Source organism: Erithacus rubecula, assembly GCF_903797595.1.
Source record: "Erithacus rubecula genome assembly, chromosome: 1".
NCBI lineage: Eukaryota > Metazoa > Chordata > Aves > Passeriformes > Muscicapidae > Erithacus > Erithacus rubecula.
Window position 1 is genome coordinate 89,600,203 of NC_136658.1, and position 22,457 is coordinate 89,622,659.

General features: G+C 40.7%; 1 protein-coding gene across 1 annotated transcript in view; it reads right to left on the reverse strand.

Annotated features, from left to right (window-relative positions):
* Nucleotides 1-21,860, reverse strand: part of MYO16 (myosin XVI) — a 353,826-nt gene extending 331,966 nt beyond the window's left edge. The window contains exon 1 of the mRNA XM_079322616.1: nt 21,762-21,860. The gene's annotated coding sequence lies outside the window, so the exon portion shown is untranslated. The remainder of the gene's footprint in view (nt 1-21,761) is intronic.
* Between the last annotated feature and the right edge of the window lie 597 nt (nt 21,861-22,457).

The following is a 22,457-nucleotide window of genomic DNA, read 5'->3' on the forward strand; positions in this document are numbered from 1 at the left end:
TGTGAGGAACAATGATGAAATGAGCTGTACATCACCATCATTTCCCAAAAAGGTTACTTAGCACTGAGGGCAGTTCATCACTCCATTGGATTCAGAGCCCCACGAGGAAAAGCTCTCTTATGAAGACATCACAGTTCACTGGTACTGGACTATATATTATAGTTCTTGTGAGGTTTTTTCCTGCCCGCTCCTGCCTGCATTTCTGGCTTTGTGTACCTTTGTGTACCACTGGAGTGACCAAAAAATATGCAGGACGTATTTTTACACCTTTGCTTTACAAAATTTCTTTATGGAAGTCATATTGTAAACTAATTTCCTCACATTTCCTTCTCATCCAAAAACTTTAAGGCAAGAGCAGCACACTATGAATCCAGGAGGTAAATTTTCGAGTGTTAAAAACAAACATCTTGAAATGGAAAACAAGAAGATGAACATAGCCATTACAGTAGTGGCATCTACTACAGAACTAATATGCACAAGTTCAGTAATGTGAACTTATTCAGGAAACAATAAAGAGGATTAGATATTAAAACAATAACTAAGAAAACTCTTGATAAACCAAGAGAGCAAAAATTTTAAAATGCAAATAGCACAGGGTTCCATAGCCTACCATAAGAGATTGGAAAAACAAAAGAAACTCCCAAATTAATATAATTTTTCATATTCTAAGATATGGCATTTACAGAATATGTAGGAATTACTTTACTCAAAAACCAGCATGCACCTGCAGCAACACTTCCCTCTGAACACATGGAGATGCTTAACTAAGCAGCAAAAAGAATCTTCTTTAGAAATGCTGATGATGAGCTGATGTGCTGATCTGCAGTGGATTCCTGGAACCCATAGGCCCAGATTCTCCAGTTTTATTCCACACACAGAATCTGGCCCATGAACCCAACCAAGGCAAAGTTCACACTTCTGGCATGGGGTCAAAAGCAAGGTAAGAGGAGGCATCCATAGGGGCTCAGCTTCCCTCTGTGGAGGCTGGAGGTGAGAGGGGCAGCAAGAGAAGGGCAGGATTGCCTATCTGTGGGGGAGTTTTCCCTTGGGATGGAGACAGTCCCAGATGCACATACAGTCTGACACCTGCTGCCAATGCTGACTCACTGCTGGTGACACCTGAACAACGCAGGACGCTCCTACAGAAAAAGTGCTAACTCTGGGTCACAGCATCCATTTGAAAACTAATCCACAGCATCACTAGGCCTGATACTAACCTTACATCCTTCTTTGCTCTGTTAACAAGAAGTTAACAGCTTCAGGTTTGCATCCTTTGTAGTTTTTTCAGACCGCTATTCTGTATTTCCTCCACAAAAGAAACCTCTCAGAGGAAGCAATATAATTAATAGTTAATTGCTTCTCTGAGATGGTACTCAAAGTACAGTAATGCCTTTATACAGAGGCCAAATGCCAGATTAAGTGTAAGGGCAATATTTTAGTAACAAATCTCCCAGGTAAAACATCACTAATTGCTACAGAGCACAACAAATGGCAAAAGCCAACACCAAGCTTTAATATATACAGCCAATAAAAAAGGGCATGGCACAGATCAGATAAATTAATATCAAAAACATTTATCAATATAATGACCTGCAAATGTTAACAGATATAAATCCCTTCTAATATGCTCTGGTCAGACTCTTATCATCTCCAACTGTTCAGGAACCAAAAACTGTCAGGGTTTAACTCCAGTCAGCAACTAAGCACTACACAGCTGCTGCTCACTCCCTCACCAGAGCACCATGGGGAGGAGTAAAAGTGAAAAATTAGTTTTAAAACTAGTAGTTAAATAATTTTCCAGCATGATGAACTGGTATTCTTTGACTGAAGTTTACCACACGTATCTTGTGTTATTCTATGTGGCACCTTGCTCTAGGACAGCTTTATTTTGGACATTTTATCTGCGTCCAAGCACCTCACAGCCATAAGGAATGCATGCTGCTGCAGCTGGACCCGATTCTATTTGCCTGCCACTTGGCCAGGAGGCACAGACAAGGCAGCATGTTGTGCTCCAAAGATTCTTTACCCCTTACCAGCCTAGGCACCATAAAACATTTATAGTCTATTTTGGGCAGCATTTCATTGCAAATTCCATATGCTTAGCTGAACTATTCAATGCCCACAATGACAATAAACAGAAGATTACATTTGAATGCACCATGTAGCAAGTATTCTACCTTTTAGCTGCTACAGCCCATTATCTCCTAAAACAAACAACAGACAGCTCGAGCCATCAGCTGAGTTCCACAGTATTAGACACCTCTGTGCAGCCCAAGGGTGCACGTGGCTCAAACATCTACTCCAGGGTACAGTCTCATCCCCATTCACAGATATTTGCAAAAGAGAACACAGCCTGAAGGGGGCAAGTTTTTTAGTATGTTGTATAATGCAAAGGGAAAGAAGAAAGGCAGCTACAGATCCTTTCCCCAAGCAAAATGTATGGTGTTCCTTTTAGTTACAGATACAGCTGCATGATGATGATGCACTAAAATAAAATAACAACAATCATACTAGTATTTGAAGGAATTAAAAAAAACCCACAATGTCTGATCTACAGATTAGTTTAATGCTTACTGAAGGGAATAAGCCCTTTATTATGGAAAATCCTTTTAAATAATTTGTCCTTATATACCATCACAAATTTACAAGGAGACTGAAGATATGTAACTTTAGGACATGAAGTAACTAATTTCTTCTGCACCATTGCATTTGTTCTTGCATATGTGGCCCAGCAAAGTGAGAGAACAATGCTGTCTATAATTTTACCTCTGCAGGGATAGACAGTACTGACTGGCACAGAAGAAACAACACAGTCAGCTAACTGAATGGGTTTAATGTCTCTCTCTCAACTCCCTTGCAAATGAAACTCTCTGCCATATTAAGCTATGGATAACCAGTCTGGAGGAAAGGATGACCTTTTAGAGGCTACTACAATATTTAGGACCCTAAAGCAGCTCACTGGATCAGCAACCTAGTGATAAAGTAGTTCAGATAATCTCAGCTACATCCAGCAATGAGCTCTGGCCAAATGTCAGAGCTTTTAGTCTGCTCTGACTAAAACTGGCCAGGCACCAGCCTTGAACAACAGCTCCAGAACAGAGCTTCCCACTGTACTCCAAACTTTTCTCCCTGCTTATCCTTTGTGTCACTTGACTGGAAAATTTGCAATCTGTGCAATTTTAAAGAGTTTGAGGGTTTGGTTGTTTTGGTTTTTTTTTTGCCTAGGATTTAAACATTAAGTAGTCCTCTTGAGATCTATTTTATATCACTTCATACATCCTTCTTTTGTTCACTACTCGCAGCTCATAAAGCTTACTAATGTATCCTTTAAATACAGAAGAATCACATGTTTTTATTCTCATTTCCCTTCCTGCTTGTTTAGAGCTGAAAGACAGCACCTTTTGCATTAAATCATGACCAGGCCATTAACATTAGGGAACCTTTCCCATTAAAAAGGCAACATATATTGACATGTGAACACTCCACTCCCAAAAGCATTTTTTCCAACACTTCATTAACATTTTTCACTGCTGAACCATTATACCCTACCAGAGCATGTCTTTATTGTCCCATTTCCTCAGCATACCACCAATAACACAACAAAAGGAGAGGAGGCAATTGCAGATAAATCAGCCCCACTTCCCATTGGGTTTCCCTTCCACACTCCTGCCATCTGTGCTGGCTGCCACAGCACTATATGACAGACAGTGCCAGGGGGTCACACTCCACACTCCAGCCACTCGCAGTGCTGCTGTGATTGTCACAGTCCAGTACTTCTGCTGTTTGCCCTCACATCTTCAACTGCAGGGACAGCTTCCAGCCACCAAAACTGGGGGCACACAGCCCTTCAACTCAGATGACTCATCCCCTGGTTTGTAACTAATAATTTACAAAACAAAGATTTCAAGACTTGAGAAGCAACATGTTGCATTTTGAATGGTTTGTTTACTCCCAAGAAATTCCCCTGACACAACATTATCAGATTAAACTTTTTCACAAAAAAAAAATAGTATTTTCAAAGAAATAAATAAGCAGAAAGCTTAAATCATGAAGAAAATTAAGAACATTTCTTTCTACTAGATTAACATCGGCCAAAGACAGAATCAGATATTGATCTATATTTCTGGATTAGCTTTCTGAGGTGTGCAACCACCTTTTCACAGCTGTGAACACAGCAATGCAAAAAATTGATCATCACTCACTTTGCAATCTGAACTGCATGAATCATTAGCAGCTGACTTGTTAATTAAATATGGTAGCAGAATTCTAGATTAGTCCCGCCTTTAAAAGAGCACCATTAATAAACCTGTTTTTCAATTTAGGAAACATCATCTTGTCATAGAGTAGCCATTGTATTATTCCTGCCTAACTATAATATTTCATTCATTACCTTGACAGGTCACATCATTTAGGCTATCCATAAGAATAAATTTCCTCAGCTTGAAAATGTTATCTCTGTGTCCACAGAGAAGCCCCAGATGCACAAATGTCTCCTGTATTTCTCACATCAGAATTTTCATAAACCAGCAGGCACAAAGAAAAACCCTACAAACAGGGGCACTGCAGTTGGTTTTCTCATTTATTATTGGGCACCACACAAAATAACTGGTTGAAGAATTCTCTTCTTCCTATTTTCCATTCTTTAGTCCCTTGCAGTGTATGCAAAATGGAAAAATCACATTTCCCCACATATTCAAAAAAGAATCCAAAGAAATTAAGTACACATCTGTCCTTAATCCTTTGATATTCCATATTACAATATGAACATGTGCATCACATCTTAGTGCAACAACTGTGTCTCATTTTTGATTTATCAGTAATATTGATACAATCCATCCTTCTCTTCCCTCAAGTATGGCATCCATGGCCAACACTTGTGCTTTCAAGACAGTTGACAAACACTCCTGGTAAAACTACTTGAGAGACCCTCAGAAAATTAGTAGCTGAAAAGGGATTATTTTTTGAAAGTTTCTGCAAAACATTTCATACCATCAAATTCACTAACACTTATTTGCTATATATACATGCACAAACAGAAGCATCCTTCAAAATCTAAAAATATTAATTTAGGGACTGCCAGACTGAACACATGATGATTAAATGACTAGCACTTTGAAATGCTGAAGTAGCAATAATGCTAAAATACCTGCTGAGATTCAACTCTGGCTTCATTAAGCAGATAAAGTCATCACTGTGGAAGTGCAAGATTGTCTTTTTGGCTAATGCTTAATCAGACTTCAAATATGTATTGCTAATAACTGTGAATAATATATTAATTCAAAGACTAGCTCTTACATGCATATAGAAGTCTGATGTATGGCTGCTAAGAGGTCTGTTCTGGAAACAGGAAATCTCTTATACACTTTTACTAAGCACATTTATTCATTCTCACAAAGCCTTAATAAGAATTTTGCTATTTTCTCTTTTAAGTATACACAAAAGGAAATTTTAGGAAGCAGTGACTCATGAAACAAAGCAGAGACCAAATAAAGAATATGCACAGTTCCTCATTTGTATGCACTGTTTCTAAGCAGTGCAATTGATCCACTGTCAGTGGTGCTTTTCTAGTGGGTGTTTCTACGTAAACAAGACCGTTATTTTTCAGTAAACTTATGATATTTAAAAAAATTTACTTTGCCTCCTCTTCTGAGGACAAAATTTATCACCCAAAAAATGAGTATGACCAAAATTATTTTCTTCAAGGAGCTCTGGTACGACAGCTTTGGAAGGATTAGATATTGTACCTATGAATCCAACTTCTGCACATTCAGCATTAAGATTATTTTGCCATCCCTCCCCCAAACCTATTTCAATAAGTTACCTATTATCTTTTACTCCCAAAACACATCACCAAAAAAAAAAAAAAAAAAAAAAAAAAAAAAAAAAAAAAAAAAAAAAAAAAAGTCTAACCAGTAACCCATAATTTCTACATTTATTGCTCTGAATGTGAATTATGTAAAGGTATTGTGACCTACCTGGAAGGCAGAATCAAGGAGCGCATCTTAATTTGGCATAAGATACAGGGGGTTTTTTGCTTACAAATGGTTCTTTATACTTAAAAATTAAACCAAACAGAAAATTTGGGAGTCTATAACAAAAATAGGAACAGTGTAATTCACTCTAGATTTGCAGAGCTGGTACACAGAATTTGAGGTTGGAAAACAACTCTGAGATCACTGACTCCAGCCTGTGACTGAACATCATGACATCACTTACACCATGGCACTATCCATATAGCTGGCATATCCAGCTTTCCTTAAACACCTCCAGGGACAGAGACTCCACCACCTCTCTGGGCAGCCCATTCCAATGTATCATCACCCTTTCTCTGAAGAAATTCCTCCTGATGTCCAACCAACTCCTCCCCTGGTGCAGGTTGAGGCTGCCTGGGAGAAGAGGCTGACCCCCATGTGGCTGCACCCTCCTTTCAGGTATTTATAGGGAGGGACAAGATCAGCCCAGAGTCTCCTTTACTCCAGGCTAAACACCCCCAGCTGTCCCTCATGGAATATGTGCTCCAGACCCTTCACAACCTTTGCTGCCCTTCTCTGGGCAGAGATAAATAGTATTTACCTTGAATCCAAACAGAGAATGAAATCCTTAATCTCATCGCTAGCACAAGAAGAAAATCAAGAATGTAAACCCCTACAACTCAAAATCTGGTCAAAACAGAGAGAGCTGTCACTAGAAGCCAAGGCCATAAGGCTGTGAAAGCCAGTTCAGCCTATGGTGTTTGCAATTGTTCCAATACATTATTGTCAACCCCACTGGTTTTAAGAGACATGATGAAGTACAGGGGAGTGTGTGCATGAAAGAAAGACAGGAAAAGGGGGAAATTTGGTGATAAGAATATTAATATGGGCATTATAGAATATTAATATCTACATTAAAAGGGATGCTTTCCCCTCAAATGAAGAGGTTTTGTCACAGAACTCTGCAGTTCATCTTATTTTAATGGATTTTGCTTGCTACTTTCTATCATATAGTAGTTCATGAAACAGTCCATAAAGTCCTTTGGCAGAAATTAACTGCATTTGTTGTCTTACAGTGGTTGCAATTAAAAAGGCAGTATTTCCACACTGCTACAAAATAAAATACTAACCAATAAACTGCAGTCTTCTTTGTTCTTAGAGAAGAAATAAGATTTTGCAGATATCTTATTTAATGAGGGAGAAGTCTTTGCTCCTTTTGAATTACTTTAAATAAATGCAATTTTCTTGGTTAAAGACACTGAATAAATTATACTAGTGATGGGCTTTTTAGATTAATTTAATCTAAATTCAATTAATATCATACATTCACAGACAATATAATAGACTAAATCAAGATCAGTGTGAAGTCCCTTAAAGGATGAATAATTTTTAGCTGCAATATATACAGAAACACAGGCTTACAGAAAAGAATTTTGACCACATAGCTGGGGTTCCCATTTATTCTGAAACCATTACACATAATGCCTTAAATCTCAGACTACAGCAAAAAAAAAGGTATTATTTTTTTCCAGAACAGTGTTTTAGTGCTGCACACCAATTTCTCACACAATTGCTATATGTAGTAACCCATCATTTCAAGGGAAAAAGACACATTAAACATATACATCCATGAAGATGCAAGAGAATTTCAGCTGCACTACATTCATTGCCAGAGCTTATAGCCCCTACTTTGCCTACAGAGGTTGCAATTTGGAAGATTGTTTCAATTTCAAAATCAGCCCTTAATTAGTTTGTGTTGCCAACTGATAATTTTTTCTCCTTAAGCTTTAGCATGGTTATTTTTTACACATGATAATATGCACGATGCATTTAGTTTTGCTATACATTCTTAAAATAATTCTATTCCTTTTTCAAAAAAATTTTCCACCCCTCCCCCAAAACCTATTTTAATAAATTGCCTATTCTCTTTTACTGCCCAAACACATCATCATAAAAAAGACAGATGCCCACATGTTAATCCATAATTTCCACATTCAATGCTCTAAATGTGAATTATGTAAAAGTATGGTGGGGTACCTGGAAGGCAGAAGGAGCCTTGTGGTTAAATATGTCACCTATGCCCATAAATTATTACAATTAATTCTTTAAAACATGAGTCCAAGAGTTGCATGATTGCATAGGTCCAGTACTTAGTCTCCAAAAATGAGAAGAAAAAGCTTGCATACACTTCAGTCCATTATTTTCATAAATATTGTAGATCACAATACATAAAATTTATTAGAAATTCACAATCTGACAGTTCAGTTGCAGATTACAGGATTTCATGTTCATAATTTGGTAGTTTATATGCAAATAATTGTAGAGGTTGTTGCTGGAGAGCTTTCAGGCACTCACCCAGCTGCTCTCTGACCCTTCCTCAACAAGGAGACAAGATGGAAAAGATCATGGATCCTGACAAAGACAGGGAGATCACTGACCAATTACCAATATGGACAAAACAGACTTGACTTAGGGACAATTATTTTAAATATTTGCAATTTAGAGTAGAATAGTGAGAAACAACGACATAAATAAACCCGACCCTTCCTCCCAGGCCTTCCATTTCCCTCCCTCATTATGATTTTTCTGGCTCCTTCCTCCATCCCTGCAGGACGATGGAGGAATAGGGTTTGTGATTAGCCCATGGACCACAACCAGTTTCTCTGGGTCAGACCTTCCTGCTGGAACTTTTCCACTGATCCAACATGAGTTCTCCATAAATGGCTCCAACATGGGCCCTTCTCAGGGGCTGAAGGTCCATGTGGGCCCTCCATGGCTGCAGCTCTCTAAGGCCATGTCTGTCCCCTGCAGCACGGGTTTCTCCATGGCTGCAGCTCCATAGGGCCATGTCTGTCCCCTGCAGCACGGGTTTCTCCATGGCTGCAGCTCCATAGGGCCATGTCTGTCCCCTGCAGCACGGGTTTCTCCATGGCTGCAGCTCCATAGGGCCACGTCTGTCCCCTGCAGCACGGGTTTCTCCATGGCTGCAGCTCTCTAGGGCCATGTCTGTCCCCTGCAGCACGGGTTTCTCCATGGCTGCAGCTCCATAGGGCCATGTCTGTCCCCTGCAGCACGGGTTTCTCCATGGCTGCAGCTCTCTAGGGCCATGTCTGTCCCCTGCAGCACGGGTTTCTCCATGGCTGCAGCCTGGACACCAGCTCCTCTGGCACAGGTCTCCAGGGCTGCAGGGAAACACCTCCTCCACCATCACTCCTCCCACACCTGCTCTGTCACCGTGCACCTCCTCCCTTTTCCCTGACCCCGCTGTTCACAAGGCTGCTTCTCACACCTTTTCCCTCTCATTGCTGATTCCTGTATTCCCCTCTCTTAAATATACTTGCATAGAGGCACCACCAGTGCCCAGCTGAGGGGCTCAGATGTGGGTTCAGAGGGTCTGTGGAATCAGCTGGAACTAAGTTTATGACAGCAGCCCCTGTTCTCTTCCCATACCCAACACCCCTGGCAGTCCGCCACTACCAACTTATTTACTGACAAATAGGTTATTTCCTTATATGACACCAGACTGCTCAATTCCTCACTTTCCCAAAGCAAGGACTTAATGTTTAACAGCTACCATTTACTAAGAAAAACAATAAATTAAGTTCCCAGTATAACTGAGGACAGCTTTTCCCTGATACAAGTCACTACTGAGCACATCAAACAGGACAAAGAAGGTCACAAGCATTGATGTTGGCAAGGTCTGTTTTAAGAAAACTCTACACCATGCTTAAACCAGGTGATATTATATAGACAATCTAGTCTGGAATAAAGACCTCAAATAAATGTTTTTGTTTGTTTAGAGAACAAAATGTATACAAAATATACAAATAGATTAATGTATTTGTTGAGGAAGTCTAATACATAAATTCATTAGGGAAGCAATAAACATACTGCATAAATTAATTACTTTGTGCTTATCCTCATTAAATGCTACTTAATGAGTTAATAAGCTTGAAAAGCAATGACAAATTGCGAAAGTGCATGCACAGAATTTATTTTTCTTAAAAATAAAGCAGCATGTCTAACTGGACGCTGAAGCTCTGGATAGAGGCTGGTAACATTTATGCAAGGTGGTCATTTTATTTTCTAGCCTTTATGAGCAAGCACCTTCTGCCACGAGTTTTGAATTTGTCAGACAAGCATCAGCTTTACAAAATTCAAAGTTTTACTAAGTTTCAGGAATCACCTCCTCCTTAAGATTCATTTTGTACAAATTAATTTGTATTACAGGATAACTTCCAGCTTCCTAGGAAATATTAATCAGGATATGTCCACACATGCATATGTATGTGCACGCACAAGTACACACACAATAGAATATATTGCCACATTTAAGGATTATACTCAGGCTTTTGTGGGTGTTTGAGCATGAAGAACATGTAAATGTGTTGCCACAATCACAAACTGGAAAGAGGCTGGGCAGCACTGGAGGAAGTCACATCCAACACCAATAAATACTGTAAATTTTGGGATGGGGTATGAGTGCTCCAGCATTAACTGAGCTGAGTTATTAATATGCTGTGGAAGACTGAAATGGTGGCCCCATTTGTCATGTCACAGATACAGACTGCTTATGCTCTCATTTTCTGCAGCACAAAGGTTCAAAGTGCTGTGTTCTATTTTGTGATTTAAGCAAAACAAAACAAGCCACAGATACACATTTTTCACTTGCTCGCTTCCCATGCCAAAATTGAGAAGATGGCAAACTGCATCCCAGAATGCATCAGTCATATTGATATTATAAATGCCTTTATTTTAAAGTAAAATAGAACATCTTCAAATTATCAGTGCATTAACTAAGCATGATTCAGTGAATGTTACAAAACACAGTCCTCTCACCTTCCCAGGACACCCACAATTCACAATGAAACTACCACTGCTATCTTTATAAAATATTTAAAGCAATCTTTGACCATTACATGAGCAAACATTTCCCAGATAACCTTGGGATATTAATCCAATTTTTCAACTCTTAAATAGATTTTTTAAAACTCTCTAAAATTTACTTAAGCAAAGGAATCTAATTCCTCTTTGTATGGACAACAAAGCGATAAGGTAGCATTCTGAACAGACTGTCGTTCCTTTTCAGGGATTCTCATTCTTTGGATTTTGCTCCTTCTTCCAGGATATTAGTGTGCTTAATTCCTGATTTGCTGAGAATCACGAGCAATATCTAGCAAATTTCAATGCCTATGGTTACACACATACACACATCAAAGCATTTTTAAATATCCTCCAGCATGACCAATCCACACAAGTAAGATCTCAGTACCAGTTGTCAGCATGAGAACACTTTTGAAACAAAATCCAGAGGAAATCAGCAACCAAAGCAGCATCAGAGAAAGCTACACATTAATCTTGGATCACACAAAATATTTTGCATTGCTATGACAGCATGAGATCATGTTAACCCCACAAGCACAAAAGGAAGTACACTTCACAAGAAGGCATGATAGTACACAAGAGGGCTGATAGTACAGAGCTACCAGAAATTCTTCCCTTAGAAGTAAATAACTCTGTAGCCTGATGTTTAAGCAAACCTTCAACTATTTTATAAACCTAGTCACTCTGCAAACAAAACCGCATCTCCATCAATCACCCTAAGTCTGTAGACGTTTTCAATTGATTTTGGTCACTTAAGACTAATTCACCAAGGATTCAGAAGCCACAGCACAGCTAAATGCCATCCCCATGATTGGATAAAAATGTGTATTCAACAAATCAAGACATACTCATGTTACAAACAGGTCCTCAAGAGTTTTGTGCTGACACTTAGGCAATAAGAGAGCTAATGAGAACAGCTATATTCTGCTCAGCACTGTTCAGGGTACTAACAAATTGACTTTAGATGATTTGTCATCAAGTCCCTGCAGGAAGACACACTATTTAAGGGGGTGGGGGAACAAGAAAGACAGCATGCTCATCTATGGAAATCCTTGATCTCAGGCTAACTACTGGGATAACATTAAAAATTACATTAGAAATAACACTTAACAGGGAGTAATTTTAACCATTTGTCTCAGTAATAATCATGTCTTTTTTATTTATTGACAGGCACTTTAACCTTCACTCATGATAGTATTTTAAAAGAACAGTATTGAAAAGGAGTTTAAATGCCATTTGAAAGAGAAGAACCACAGTCTTCCCAAATTTTCACAAAATAACCAATGGAGTCACAAATGAAAACTGGGTGGTAAGGGATGAGAGTGTTTGGAGTTTCTTTTTTCCTTTAATAGATCTTATTATCTCACTTCTGAACCATTATATCTGTGGAAGAGAAAAGGAAAGGTCATCAGTAGGCAGTGGCAGCACCAGCTGGGAGCTGGAAATGGCACTTCTAGTTTTCAGCTGTCAAATGTTGGCTGAAATTTATTAAGTGCCAATATGAAATGATCTGCAATTCTGCAGCTTTTTTTTTGAATTAGGAAAAAAAAATAGAAGGATTTTCAAAGAGCAATTCAAATTCTACTATATTATTATAGTCATAGATGAAGTATTGCAAGTTGTTCAGTCTAACTGCTTTCAGGTTAGCAGAACTCCTACCATGTTCTGTGCTTAAACATCAAAGCAAAACAGCATTCTGTATCACACTTGATCCACTTCCTCTTAAAATGCCCTGAATGCCTTTTCTCTATGGCTGCAAAGTTTTTGTGCAAGTAGACATCATCAATAAAAGGAGACTAAATAATGTATTTACTCTTTCAATGGTACCCACAACTTATCAATGTCTTACCACCAATTAAAGAAGACATAAATATAGAAACAATACAGGAAAGATGCAGGAGTCACCAAGCAGCTAGCGTAGCAAAACTAGACAAGTATTTTCTGGCTTTGGGTCCATTCTCTTGTTTTATATACAAAACTGTAACTTTTGCAGAATAGATGTGCCTTTCCCAGCAGCAGGCTCCCTGTGAGAACTTTGTGTCATTGAAATGAGAAGGAATTCACATATGCACAGCCAGCCCACTAGTAGGACCTAAAAAAAAAAGAGGGTATGTTTCCTCCACAACTGTGAGCTCAGCAAATATGCTGCAATAGCAGCCACAACACTGGTGTCCTTTCTGAGAAGATGAGCTAACACTTAAGCATGGAAGACACCCAGACCTATCCTTAGGCATTGCCAAGTGCCAGCCTAGTTAATCAGCACTGATTGAAACCCTTTGGAATGCACACAGCCAGACTAGCAGCACCACCACACTCCACCACCTCGCACTGGCCTCTCAAACATTTTCATTCCCAACAATTTCATGCGGAAGAGGATGCTTGCATTGAGTCAAGAGCCAAGAGTAGATGACATAAGTGCCTATGCTTGTCTTTGCATGTACATTTTTTGGATTTCTAGACCAGACAGCTGGTGCAAACAGCTACAGCACACTTGGTCCATCACCCTCATCATGCATCACAAAGCAGACCAGAAAAATTTACCTGTCATGCACTCACCACATTACAAAAACGGGTATGGCCATGAATGATTTGCCAAAACTACAGACAACCTGAAGCACTAAAAAACTGGCTTTGTCCTTTAAAAGTAGACCAATATTTTCCTTTCATCCTGCTTTCAGGGCACAGTATGTTCTGTGGTACTTGCTCTTGAATTGCTGACAAATGCAGTCCTACTCACTAGAACTGAATTAACTTTTTTAAATCCTATGGATTTTACTTAAATTACAGTATTTAAAATATTAAGACTTAGCTAGTATAATGATGGCTTACTATATAAAACAGAAATGGAATACATTCTTAGCTAATGAAATTCCTCTGACTTAAATTTTGTTTTCCATCTTATATGTCCTTGTGGATACTATCTAGTTTCCCCTCACTCTTTTCATCTGATAGACTGAAAGCTTTTGGGGAGCAGAAGCTTCCATTTATTGTGTGTCTGTAAAGGACCTAGGCCCCCAAAGCCCACAGGTTTTGAAATGCTACTGCATTTCCATGTCCACATCAAATAATGAGGACCTTTGACTGCTCCATCTAGCAGACACATTTTGCAGACACAGTTTTCTCTAATAATGAGAAGACAGTTTGAAAGTAGTGTTTTCCATTCTTGGAAAGGTATATAAAGAACATAGTCAAACCACCTCACTCTGCCCTCTCTCACTGCTGGGAACTAGATTAGTTACTGATCAGGTACTCAAGTTCACTGGAACACAACTTCCCTGTGCCCATGGAGGGCTGCAGCAGCAGCAGTGAATGCCACAGCCAGCAGGACACTGCCCAACTGCTGTGGGCTCCCCCTTCCCGTGCCCAGGACTCCTCTATCTGCAACAACTGCACACCTCCCCTAATCCAGTGCTTTTAATTAAAGCTTTTTAAGGGAAATGTAGCATCAACCTCAGACATTCACTGATTAAAAGTTGAGGAAGTATGATCGGGGGACAGGAAGAACATCACCAATACAAAAGCTACCAGTCCTGTACTTATGAATAAAATTTGAAATTTTTTTGGAGGAAACAAACAAAAAAATAATCCCTCAAGATTCTGGAAGGGAATATCTGCAGCAACTGATTATTAATGCACATAAATTCAGAAAGCCTGATTAGTAATTACACCAATACATGAAACATGCAAAAGTTTACCCTATGGACGAAAGTTACCATGAGCCAGCCTTAACTCACTGAGATAGGATTCCCCACCCTGATGAACAATTTTGGTCTCAAGGCACAAGATGCCTATTATACTGTCTGCAGGTCCTGTGTGCTGTTTCTAAACACGGAGAGAAAGAATATGTCTGGAAGCATAGAAAAGGTGATTAGATACCAAAATCTCAGTTGATACAGAATTGGAATAAAACTACTGATGGCTGTCACCACCCACTTACCCCTCTGCATACTAAGGTACAACCATCATCAGAACTAGGGTCTCTTTCCTGGTAGTGTTCATATTAAAGCCCAGCTAGATCTGTCAATCAGTGGTTCCAAGCCATTTCTATCACAGGAAGAAGGGGTTAGTTAAAGGCAGAAGATCTCCTGTGAGAGTGCTAGAGAAATGTCCCAGGCAGAGGAAGCCAAACTTGGCAAGGTCTGTGCCCACGCTGCTGGTCCAGAGCAGATTCTGAAGCAAATTAGCCAGCCTATGACACTTTATTTACCCCCTGTCCCTCTTCACAAGGACCTACTTCTCCAGCACTGGTAGGGATACTGAATTCATTAGCATATATGTGGTGTGAACAATCAGGAGACTCGAACCTGGGACTGAAGTGAGAGCCAAATTATTTGACACTAAAACACATTGAGTGAGGAACAGTGAAAGGGGTCAAGGAAGTACCGGACCACTTGACACCTAGAACAGTATTTGTGGTAGGAAGTAGAAGCAGAGCAGAGTAGCTTGCAGTGTTTTTATATCCTCTCCTTTATACGGCTGTGTTGGCACACTGGGATGTAGACGAGCATGTCCTGCTGGGAAAGGAAGAGATGTGACAGGACTGAGGAATTGTGAGCCCAGGGCACGATCTTGCATGCTGAAGCTGCTCTGACTGCTTTGCATTAAACCCACATGTCCACACTACCAAGCACACAGCAGCTCTGCCTATGGATGAACCATTTTCTTTTACAAAGACAAATAAGCAAAAGATTAGTTTAAAAGCCTGCTACAACTGTTGCACAATAAAAACAAGTGACAAGCTTTTAGGCTTAATTACTTCATCAGTCCAATCACGGAATAAGGTATTCTGAGCCTGAGAGCTTGTCTGCTTCTTTTCCAGCTACACATATTTAACTAGTAAACAGATCTCTCTCTCTCCAGACCTTATTTATATTGTATTATTCCAGAGTGGATACAAAGCTCCCCTATGTTCCAAAACATGAAAAATCGAGCATTTAAAGAGAGAAAATTATTAAGTTTTAATTCTGCAAAACATGAACTGCGTTCCACTAGTAAGAATTAGAAAAATTTATCAGTCTCTGGGAAGAGCAAGTTTGATCATCAAAATTGAGACAACACTTTAGAGACTTTCTCTGAGAAGAGAACTGTTATGGACACCTGGTTGATGGGACAGGATGTTCTCCATCAGGTTGTCTGTCCAACTGAAACACTACATCAATTACCCAGAAAAAAGGTACCAAGAACACCTTTATCCTTCTAAGGCCATGCTGTATTTTAGAGTGGCCTTATGGCTGCTCCAAGTGGCACCTTATCATCATGTTTATAAAAAGCTGTCTTGGCTATAAACTGCAAGAGCATGCAGTCAGTAAACCCAGGCTACACCCTGAACCCTCCTTTTCATCCTCTGAAGACCAAAGATGACTGTGGTATAATGTGACTCAAGAATGCCTTCTCCACTAGGTAATATCTGAGCAGAATATGATCCTACAGATGCACCTTCTAAAGCCAGAGTCATTTGGGTTTCAAAAACTAACTTTTTTGGAAAGCACTCGACATATTTTGTCTTTGCCATCATGTAAAAGTATTACTATTTCCTTATAGACATTGTCTACACAATACTGTCACAGAAATAAAGCTCTTTATAAGCACTAGAAGTTAGTGGTTCTGATTTCCTTAAGGGTGAATTTTCCATAAAAAGTCTTGCTCCAGCATTAATTGCAAAATTAGCAAGAAGCTTATAAATAATTAGATTGGGGTGTTAAATCACTAATGTTCCTTAAATAAAATTCCTAATTAGGACACACTGCATATTTATCTATGATCTAGATCTGACAAACAGCACAAACTTTCCTTTTCTAGCTGACATCCAGGACACTGCCAGGGAAATAGCAGGCACTCACAGTACTCCCTTCAGGAAGGCTCATCTGACTTGCACAATTACAGGCAAGGATGCCTATGCCCCTGCACTTTGATACCAAAGCAGCCTGGCATAGTAGAGAGAGACACGACTGTAAATTCAGATACTACCACCAGAAAATTATTCATCTCTCTTTTGATGGCAGAGGAAATCTGGACACTTGCTCAGATTAAACTTCTGTGATGCAATTTAGCTTCTGATACCATAAAAATGTAAAACTATCAACACAATCCCTCCTGCTACATGGTATTTCTCAGATTCTAAGGTAAATGCAGTTGGATAGATGCTCTTGTTTTATTACACCTAATAAAGCAACACCTGACACACATCTCAACTGAGCCTTGAGCCACAATAAACTACTGCAATACAAACAGCAACAGTTTTTTTTGCAGCCCCTTTACACCAAAGGTACTTAACTGCTTCACAACAAACACCACAATAATACTGACATTACACACATCTGCAGTCTTTCCAAACATTTTATAACAATTTAAAAAAAAACAAAAAACATTTTCTCAGAAAAGCAGATGCACAGATTTTTAGGGATCAAAACCTTTTCTTTAAATGTTTACACCATTTATTTCAAGTCCACTGAATATCATTTCACATGAACACAGAATTTCTGTTTGCAAGAAACATTTCACCCCCAGTTTGACAATGACCATCATAAAAACTAATATGGTCTCTGAACTACAAGCAGTATCTTTCAGTTGCCTGGATTTTACTGTCTGAAGTGGTTCTGTTCTATGCTTGTCCTGCAGCTGCAGAACTTTTTCTCTCAGCAACCCAGGTGAGAGGGACTTCAGCCTAGAAGCACCAGAAAAATTAGCATGGCTACCACAGTGCCTGCCAACACAGCTGTCAGCCTTGCACTGCTGGGGATCCATGTGCTCTTCCATGCTCTCAAGGCCACTGAAGTCAAGATTTGGTATCTTGTCTGAGACATACATTCTTTCCAGAAAGGAGAAGCTATTTTCAGCATGACTGAAATTAACCAGGTACTTCTCTATGCTTAATATAAAAGTCACAGTTACTCCCTAGAGACGTTTACCTGTGAGGCTTCATTGTTGAGAGTTTTTAATGAATTGTAGTCCAATTTTGTCCCTTTTTATGTAACACCACAGTAAGTAGCCTGTTAAAAAGATATATATTCACTATTTCCATTAGAATAAAACCTCAGTCATCTCTTCCTACAGCACAAGGTAGCAAATTATTTTTTTGTAATATTTTTTTGCTATTGCAACTTACAATAAACTCAATTGTTTTGCAGTGGATATATTCAACCCTTTGTATTAAAACAGTCATTCAGACTGAACACATAAATGTTCCGACTGAAAGCAGGTTGGGTGTTTTATTGGAAAGAACAAGTGTTTTGCTGAAACAAAAGCCTTTCCACAAATGATATTGCAAATCTAGTATGTAATTTTGGGGGGAAAATATAATGATCACAGATTTCAGCTACATTACTCAGTAGCAGAGACTTCATATTGTCACCATTAAGAGCTAAAGCCAGGTCTAAGACATCAGGCTGCACACCTTGCTTTTATGATCCCAAATACTTTAGGGAAGAGAAAAATGTTTTTCCTGACCAAACAGATATAATGTTTGCATTAACATTTCCAGGAATTAGAGAGAGTGGTATTTTAAAGTGAAACATTAAGAATGAACAAAAAGCTAAAATAACACTATCCAACCCTCCTCTTCTGCCTGTGTAATAAAGCATGCCAGGACTATACACACTTATAGCCATGAATCACAACATGATTTATTAATAATTGTTTCACAAAAAGGCTGTGTGAATAGTTCTATATGTACACCAATATTAGTGTTTATTTGATTGCTGTGAAATGTCTCCAAAAAGCTAAATTAATTAACAGCTATGCTTGGCATCATATGAAACACACACCTTAAGGAAAATTAACAAATCTAAGTGCAAAGATTAGAGTTAGATGCCTGTCAGGATGGTTTTTTCATCTATTGAGACGAACAATATTTGTCATCTTTTTTTCAGAAAGATGAAATAAACTGTAATTCACATTAACTTCTCAGTCTCAAACCAGCAGGTCTGTCCCACAAAATGGCAAGTATCTCCAGCAGCTGCTGTTGTTGCCAACAAATGACAATATAATACTCCCAGGTACCATCAGCTGCATCCCCAGCTATTGCTAATTTTGTGCAGGATTATAACCTTTTTCTATGTTCATTGGCTACAATTATTTTAATAATAGTTAGTAGCAGAAAGAAGGTGAGGTGGAAAAAAACACAGAGAAGGTGCAAGTGAGGTTTGCTAGACTGTGATTAGAAAGACACTAACAAGCCAACACAGAGGATTGAGATGTTACTGACAGACTATACAAAGTGAACCATGCTGCCTTATTGAGTTTTTTGTTATTGTTTAGTTTTTGTTATGTTTTGCTGGAGTTAAGTCAGACAAGAAACTCACTGTTTTGTCACTTTTTTATAGAACTGGGCAAAAAAAATATGTTCATGAAAAATCTGAATAAAAGCAGTATTCAGATTGGAAGAATACTTTCTGTTCCATCTTACAATTAAAAAAAAAACAAAACAAAAACCCTTTTGAAACAGCATATTTAAAGAAATTAGCCTGAAGTAATTTGTTGGTTAGGAAAATTGGGTGAGACAGAAGAGGCTGATGTTCAAATCTGTAATTCATCTCATTTATTATGGCCACTTACCTTATGTTCACTTTGTGAACTCCAGAAGAGTAAAAATGTGGTTGAGGTGCTATTCTGAACATCATTTCATGACAAAAATGTTTTAAGGCACTTTAACTGCCTTAGTCCATTTTCCTTGATATGACATCCTGCATAAGCATGGTATTTTATAAATACCTTCAAGCAGGAATCTGAATTTGCACCAAGATCTTGTTAAACAGGGACGAATGCCAAATGTTTTTCATCTCATTATGCTGGTTTGAAATAACAGTACTACTTAAAAGAAGCATAATGACAACATAAAATTCAAGAGCTTTTTCAAAGCAGTGCAATAAGCCACTGTTACCATGATGGTCAGTTACCTCAACCAGCACTACAAATTCCATGAAAATCAAGCTCCATTTAATTCCTACTGTACAATAACAAAATCAATTATACTCTTTGTAGACATATGTGAATAACTCTGTACACTTCCAGCTGGAATCATTTTGATCTCCCACTGCAAATATTTCAATATTTATTCTTGTTACACATTACATACAGATTCTGCATATTATAATCAAACATCATTGCTATTACTTAGAAATTTATTCCATAATCAGGAAAGATTAAATTTATAATGAAAACTTATCATAACAGAGACAAAATACATAAAGCCAGTTGCTGTCTGGAAACTGAGCTCTGGCCTAACCTATGTATTATCAGACAACTGGCTTCCCTCTGTTTCTTCCTCTTACAAATTGCTTGCTGTACCTGTGTCATCTTTTGAGGCCAAGGACTGGCTTTTTCTTTGTGTAATGTGATTTGCAGCTGGGATTTCTGAATGCTGCTACAACACAAAATTACTGCAATGATTCAGAGCTCTACTCTACCAATCACCCTAATCCCAGGCTTTATTGGTACTTTTAATGGCACCCCTGCTGTTACAGAACAATAGCCCACTCAAGAGAACTTGTCCCATCACTTTGAATCTACTGTAAACACACACATATATATATGTACTATGTACATAACATGCTGCTTTTTTTTTTTTTTTTTTTTACCCTCAGGCACATCTCAGATGCTGGCAATGGAATCTAGAATGTTTTTACGCTCACAAAAAGCATTCTCACTGCAAAACACCACCTAAAAAGGCTACTACTTCAGTACTATCGCCCATTTTTTGGTGTATTTACAAAAAAGTGATAACAGGGTATCACTTAGAAGAATAGAAAGCTCAACAGGAGAATAGTCTTTTATAAAGTTGTAGGAACAGGAGTCGATAGAAAGCACGATCTGCCTGAGATTCTGCCCAGCAATAACCTACAGCAGGAGACAAAAGTTCCTAAACTCACTGTGTAAACACCTAAATTGCATCATGCCTCTCTTCCTGAAACATACGGGATTATCCTGACACGCTATTCGCTATCCTGCCGGAGGGAAGGAAAAGTCATTTTTCCCCAGAGCGATCCTCCAGATCAGGCTCCCACCGCCAGCAGTCCCAGCCCTGGGGTAAATCAGGGCTGCTGGTATCCAGCCCCGCACCCGCAGGTCTCCGATGGCGAACCCCGGGAGCGGGAGGAGATCCAGCCCGGCACGGGGCGGGGGACGGGGGCTGAGGAGAACCCGGGGCGGGCTGCGGCTGGAAACCAGCCTGGCGATAACACTGCTCCCAAGTCCTTCTGTCACCCATCCGGGAGGCGCGCTCCCACCGAAGATTGGGATTTAACCGACTGACACTACCAATGACACAAAATGTTCATCAGAAAATCGCCATCCAGCTGCCTGTCAGCACTGGTTTCCAGCGGGGTGGCAGGACCGCGACAACATCTCCGCCCCAGCTGGGGCTCGGGAAGGGCAGCGCCGTGTCCACAAAGGGCTGGTTTAAAGGAAAGTGTCTATCTGACAGAGCCTGGGCTGGTTTTCTGCCCCGAGCACACAATGAGCGCGGGCTGACCCCGCTACTCACTGACCCCCGCACACCCCGGCTCGCTCCCCGCCCGCACCCCACTGACCCCCGCACACCCCGCTCTCCCCCGCACACCCCGCTCTCCCCGGCTCGCTTCCCCGGCTCACCCCGCTCTCCCCGGCTCGCTTTCCCCATTCGCTCCCCGCTGGCTCCTGCCGCCCCTGGCGGAGCCCACCGCGGCTGGCGCCAGCCTGGGGCCACGGGCAGGGCACGGACACACGGACAAAAAGGAACACAGAGCAGATGAAAAAGCACACACGCCACCCTCCTCCTCGCTCCCCTAATACTCACAAGAGACCACCGACCAAACCTGTCCGCAAAAGGCGCCTCCTCGTCAGCCCGCTCCCGGCACGGGAGAGCCGCGGGGCATCCCCGCTGCGGTGCGCGCCCGCCGCCTCCCCGCTCCCTGCGGGGGCGGCACTCACCTCGGGGGCACGACACCGGGCCGGGGCCGCCTCTCTGCCGGCGCCGGGCAGCGGCGGGGCGAGGCACACTCCCACTTTCTCTGGGGGTCTTTCTTTGCCGTGCCGAGCCGCGCTGCCTCTGCCTCCCCCGGCACTCCTCCCCGCCCGCCCCTCGCCGCCTCCCCGCGATGCGAGGCGAAGGGAAGGGATGCGGAGCGGTGCCAGCTGCCGGGCCGGCCGGGGGCGGCTCTGCCGGCACCGCCCCGCCCCGCCCGTACCTGGCGGGGCTGCAGGAGACACTGAGCACTCACCGAGCCCCTCCTGCATCCCTGTGCCTCCTGTACCTGCCGCGCTCCCGGCTCAGTCCGCCCCGCGGGGCACGCCGCAGGGAGCTGCTGCTTTCTCGGGGTTTGACATGCTTTGTCCGCCCCTCTCCCTCGGTGAACTGCTGGAAGGAAGAGGTCCAGCAAGGCTGTGTGTGTGGGAGCAGCTACGCGTACTTCAACAAAGACCCACCCTACTGGCACCTAATGCCCAACAAAAGAGAAACGCTGGGAATGTCATAATTATCACCCCGTGAGATGGATTCAAAATCAACATTTCTTAAGAGGTTGTACTTACAAAACAAATGGCTGCTTGGATGCATCTGTTTCTGTCCCGGTACTATGAGCAGCTTGCTCACGCCCTACAGCTTTAGAGCTGTGTTTCCTGGCACTG